Below are 6,428 nucleotides of genomic sequence, written 5' to 3'. Positions count from 1 at the left end.
GAAACTGTTACTATGGAATCATGTACTTCTCATTTTATTTTTGCTTTGAATACTTTGAAGCTCTGCTGTTGGGTGCATTTACATTTATAACTGGTATATTTGTTTAATGTACTAAACTTTTTATCATAACATTTCCCTCTCATTCTCTCATAAGATTTATCTTAAAGTCTATCTTGTCTAATAATATAAATGTTTGACCTGTTTTTTATTACTGCTTGCATGTAATCTCTTTTACCTTTGCCCTTTTGTGCTTTGATTATGTCTCTTATAAGTAGCAGTATTTAAATTTTGCTTGTTATCCAGGTCAACAATTTCTAATTTCAATCAAGGCGTTAATACATGACATTTAATGCAATTATTGATATGTTTATATTTAAATTTAGTATTTTGCTGTTTGCCTTCTATTGGGCTACTGTAGTTTTCATTTTTCTTTTTCTCCTCCTTAATTACCTTCTTTTGTGTTAAGCAGATATTTATTGTATAAAATTTTGTTTTCCTATTTTCTCATTGTATTTCTTTAGCTTTTACTTGGTGGTTGCTCCAGTAATTTCAATATATTTCCTGTCCTATCCTGTTCTACTTCAGAATAATTTCAACTTAGTTTCAGTAAAAATAGAAACTCTTTGCAGCATGGCTTCATTTCCTTCCAGCAACTACACAGTGGTGCTTTTAATTTTGGCATCTGATCCTGTAGGCTAAGGGCTGAAGGCATTCAAATATTTTGCTATAACTGGATGAGAACTTCAAGAGTTTAATCAAGAGGTTTATGTTTCTTTCAGAAATTGAGGGAGAAAGTCAATATAGATTGAATAAGTAGAATTGGAGAAAGACACAAATCAGATTCTGAGGGCAATATTTGAGTTTTAAATTAAACTAGAATTAAAATTGCAATCACTCCCACCCCACCCTTTATCCTTTGTCTGTGCTGTGTGTGTGCTAAGTTATGCTGGTTCTTTGGGACCCCATGGACTGTAGCTCGCCAGACTCCTCTGTCCATGAAATTCTCCAGGGAGGAATACTGGAGTGGGTTGCCAATTCTTCTCCAGGGGATCTTTGACCCAGGGATTGAACCCTAGCCTTCTGTGTCTCCTACACTGCAGGCAGATTCTTACCACTAATACCACCTGGGATTCTTTCTCTATTCTAGTTTAATTTAATTTTTGTCACATACACAAAATAGCCATAATGAGGAGGGAATTTTTTTTTTCTTTGAGACTGAGATGTTGTCCTAGTTTTTGGTGACATAGAGGAAATAAATTTGAAGCAAAAGAGATTAAATACAGTGGTACATACCAGCTCAAAGAAATAAAACATTAAATGTGATAAGAAGGTTAGATGGCTAAAAAATATTAAGGACCTGATTATACAGACTCAGTAGAGGCTAAAGTGTAGGTAAATGCTCTAGTTTTTGGGCAATGAGTGCATACTGGTAACATTATGAACAAGGAGTAAAAAAGGAGACAGCTTGGTTGATGAATAATGTTACATATTAGACATTCAAAATTACTGATTCCTGTGGCTCATTTACTAATGAATATATTAATATGCATTTAAAAGACAAAGTTGAGTAACAATAAAGAATTGGAAACCAACTGCTCATGTGTGTATGCTGAATTTAAGGGAGTGGACGACATCGCTAATAGGTGGTGTGTAAAATAAGAAGAGAGAGACCTAAAAACACCTACATTAATACATTTGTTTGCTTGTACCCTGAACAAAAGCCATATAAATGACTTGAGGAATATTTGGATTATATTTTCATGTTTGATTCTCCAAAACCTAGTTTAATGCTTGGCCTACAATAGTATATCACTTCAGTTTTGCTGAATAAATGAAAGAACCACGATTTCTTCAAATCATCTCATGGGTCACCAGAATCCCAGGTCTCTTGTTTTTCCCATAAATATGTCTAATTTCCAGATAACTAGAAGCCTGTCACTTCCATCAGTGTTGGGGTTTTTTTATCTTTTTTGGAAACTTGACAATATCACATGAGTCTTCTGGAATGACTGGCTTCACTCTTGTTTTTACTTTTCGGCTGTTACATGGAGACCATCTCTATTCCCACAATCAGGACTGATGGGAATGAGAATAAGCTTTGTAAGTGGGGAACCTATTACTTCTTGACTCATGTTTTCTCATTTCTCACTAGGATGTGAATGCCATCATGAAAAGGTAAGTATGGGAAACCAGAGATGATCATTTTGTACTGAGAACATTATGTAAAGCTACTAGAGTTATCTAATGGTTAATTAAGATAAAACCATGCTCAGGACACAAAAACAGAGCATAGATTTACTTTAAGCTTCTGTTCAGAAATCATGGCTAGATTGTGCTATAAACACTGAGAATGGATCAGAAACTATAGTAGAGAAATTTGGTTGTAAGAAGTTTCAGCTCAGTGTCACTGTTAGGAATAAAGCATTGGAGTGTCAAGTCCCCATTACTTCATTAATTTAATTCACAATCTGTGTCACTGTGCAACTCAGGTCCCCATATTTAGTATGTGCTTGACTTATGATGGAAAGGTCGAATCTCTTTTATCTGCCAAACACCTAGAATTGGAGATAGTTTCTTTATATGTAAATTTTCCCCTGGGTATGGAAGAGATCAGATCCCTCTATAACTTTCTATATGGATTTCCAAAAACAAACATGAATCTTAAGGAATATTTTGCCTTGCTACAAATCATTGATCCATCACATACTCTAGAAGCCAGAATAGAAAGACAGTATCCTTGTCTTTGAATTTGCACACCTACATGGCAGCATCAAGATCTTTACAAACACATAAAATTCTGACCACTCTTCATTTAGTATTCATACTGTCTTCTTTCCCCAGGGTTTGTAATTATTTCCAGTGATCGTGAAATCTTAGGGCATTCTGAGGGCCTTCGTATTAGGGAGTCTCCTTTGAAGAGATGAGGACTCTTTAGACAGTGTGTTTTCATACCTAATATATCTCAAACACCCAGGAGCCAGCTTCTACAAACTCACTTTCTGAAATCTCCCTCAGAACAGATATTTATGTAGTCACTTTTCCACAAGTTAAAATTTTTAGGTATGGATGATTTATTTTGATAAATGTATTATTTCGTGTAATTTCATATAATCTAATAGTGATAGGGACTAGTTAATGATTTCATTTTGGAAGGAAGAACCTTTCCTTCTGACAGTCAAGACTGCCAGAGTCCAACTCCAGCAGCCAGGAATTCAACCTGAAGACATGAACGGTGTCGGTGAATGAGACAGCCTCTCATTTTTCTATGGATTGCCTGTTTATTCCAAGTTTAAGATTCTCTTTTATACTTTGACAAAAACATTAGGCCAGAGGTTTGACATTTTCAGTTCCCTCTCTCCCAGATTTATTATCTCCATAAATCACTGTTGCTCCTCAGAGTTTCTGCTTCAGTGATTCTCTCAGAATCAACTTTATCATCTATTATCTACCTCCTCTAACATGAGAGTCGGACTGTGAAGAAGGCTGAGCGCTGAAGAATTGATGCTTTTGAACTGTGGTGTTGGAGAAGACTCTTGAGAGTCCCTTGGACTGCAAGGAGATCCAACCAGTCCATTCTGAAGGAGATCAACCCTGGGATTTCTTTGGAAGGAATGATGCTAAAGCTGAAACTCCAGTACTTTGGCCACCTCATGCGAGGAGTTGACTCATTGGAAAAGACTCTGATGCTGGGAGGGATTGGGGACAGAAGGAGAAGGGGATGACAGAGGATGAGATGGCTGGATGGCATCACTGACTCCATGGGCATGAGTCTGAGTGAATTCCGGGAGATGGTGATGGACAGGGAGGCCTGGCATGCTGCGATTCATGGGGTCTCAAAGAGTCGGACACGACTGAGCGACCGAACGGAACTGAACTGAAAGTGTCCTATAGTTAACTTGTGATTACACTGTAACTCATGCTACATTCCTCAGTTTACTGCTTATCTTCCTAAGTCCTGTTTGCCCCTAACATCCTGAGCTCACTATCTCTTAAAAAGGCTTCTAGCTATAGTGTCTCTAAAAAATTCCTAACTTCTATCAGCTATAGTAAAATATGCTAACTTTACAACATTCCTTAAATGTTTAACTTCTAACTGTTTTAATTATTTCTAAGCCCTAAATTCAGTAAACTCCTTTGCCATAAACATTCTCCTCGCAAATAGGCTTCAAGCTGTGGCCTATGTGCTCATCCTGGAACACTTTTTTGTAAAAGTCCTTGAACAAATGTGGATGATTAACTTTATGAATTATTTTCAGAGCAATGCTGCAGAAGGCTTTGTGCCTTCTCATGTTCCTCTCAAGAACAATAAGCACCTTAATATTCCTTTTCAGTCAACTCAGCTGCGGAGAGGAAAAGACAAGTCAGAATCACAAGGCCTTCCCATGGAAGACAGTGTAACTAAGAAGGTGGCCATGAGCACATTTCTCCTGTCTCCAAGGTTTCAGTCATCCACTCTATCCTCTCCCAGGGTCTCCAGGGATGACCATTCTAGTGCATCAAAGGGGTGAAAACCTTGCAAGTTAGTGGTTTTAGAGGGATAAGTAGACGTGTGTGGGTCAATTTTTATTTTCTCCAGGAGTAAGAACTTCATTGCGATGAAGCCAAAAACTTTTTCCAAGGAACAAAAGAGAGTTTCAAGCTCCTGATCTGAGAGAGATACTGTGAGCGTTTAATAGTAAGGAGTGCTACCCAAGTGAATGTATGCGGTATTCTTGTGATGGAGGGAAAATGGTGAGAAGGCTCCAGTTTCTAGGTGTGGATAGAGTCAGTGAAGTCCAAATACTTTGTGCTGTTGATGTGGTCAAATTTATGGGGAGTGAGCAGAGACTTGGTTCATCCTCTCTTTCACTGGTTTACTATCTAAGCGTAATTCTTACCATAATCTGAAAGAAAATACATTTCACTGCTGACCCCTTTGCTTATATTTAATATTATGCATTGTTATCATTTCAGAGGTGAGAGATATGCAACACTGCTGGGGTAAGGAGATATTACAGTGTCATCAAGCCACCTATTTTCATCATCTTTTAGAATTTTTTATTTTCTTGTAGATCTCAGTTTAAGCCTCATGTTTTTACTCCCAACACACACAAACATGTTTTTTCACTCAAGTTATTCTATAGATCCCTTTTACAATGTCACAAATCAAATGATATTATAGCCCTCACCTTATACTGTAATTTTTCTACAGTTCAGGTGACCTTGAATTCTTTCACAAGTAATCCAAATGTTGCCATTTCTGAGGATCGGATGCAAGTGAGATGTGTCTGCAATTTGGAAGCAAGCAATAGATCTCAGAATGTTGACTTTGAAGATTATGGTGCCCTAGGATCCCCAGCGGAGAAGGCAATGGCACCCCACTCCGGTACTCTTGCCTGGAAAATCCCATGGATGGAGGAGCCTGGTAGGCTGCAGTCCATGGGGTCACTAAGAGTCAGACATGACAGAGTGACTTCACTTTCACTTTTCACTTTCATGAATTGGAGAAGGAAATAATAACCCACTCCAGTGTTCTTGCCTGGAGAATCCCAAGGATGAGGGAGCCTGATGGGCTGACGTCTATGGGGTCACACAGAGTCGGACACAACTGAAGTGACGCAGCAGCAGCAGCAGCAGCAGGATCCCCAATTATCACATCAGGGAGATGTTACTGGGATGTAAATGTATCAGGGAAACATACCTGGGTCCTGAGGGCCTATGGTAGCCAAAGTTAGTCTATATTTAGTCCAGGTTCAACATATTTTACATGGGACATAGAGGCATATGGTAAAAACTTCCATAAAACTGTCAGTAATATAACATGTCCACGTAGAATCAGTGAACATTGTCAAAATGTTTGCTCGAGATACCAGCCTAAAAATGACTACTAAAAATGGGTTAATTCATGATTCTATATATAATGCTTTTGATGAGTCTTCCTCCTCAGATCCCTTGATTTTAACCCTCTCCCTGAGTGTATCTGCCTGTCGTATTGGGGTTTTCCTAGTCTAAAATGCTGGAACTCTTTTATTTCTAAACATCACAGACCATGGCTTCTCATCTATAAATTCTCTTCATCTGTCCCTTATTGAAATTACCCATATTTCAGTCCTTTGAAATGTGATGCCCCCATGACTGTGCTCACCAAACTCTTGAACCTTCTCACACTCACTTCTCTGTAGTGTCTCATACTATGGGTACATCTAATACATTGGAGCTTACCTGCACCATTCTTACCTTTTTCCATGCACCCTCTTGTCTTTCCTGTGTGATTGTTCATGATTCATCAATAGGGTTTATGATTTGCCTTTTATCATGTTTATCTTGATATTATGTTTGCATGCAGGGAACATCTTAATTCACCATTTTCAGCCCCAAGAGAAACGATAGATGCCCCCATAAAGTACGATTTTATCAACGGACCACCTCTGCCAAATTTTTACAATCAT

At 38.2% G+C, this 6,428-nt stretch overlaps 1 pseudogene; it reads left to right on the top strand.

Moving 5' to 3' along the window:
- Nucleotides 1–630: 630 nt before the first annotated feature.
- LOC138421000 (E3 ubiquitin-protein ligase TRIM22-like) lies at nt 631–6,161 on the top strand (annotated as a pseudogene).
- The last annotated feature ends 267 nt before the right edge of the window (nt 6,162–6,428 follow it).

This window comes from Ovis canadensis, chromosome 15 (assembly GCF_042477335.2).
Source record: "Ovis canadensis isolate MfBH-ARS-UI-01 breed Bighorn chromosome 15, ARS-UI_OviCan_v2, whole genome shotgun sequence".
Classification (NCBI taxonomy): Eukaryota; Metazoa; Chordata; class Mammalia; order Artiodactyla; family Bovidae; genus Ovis; species Ovis canadensis.
Note: the sequence above shows the minus strand (reverse complement) of the source record. Positions and strands in the feature narration are given on the sequence as shown.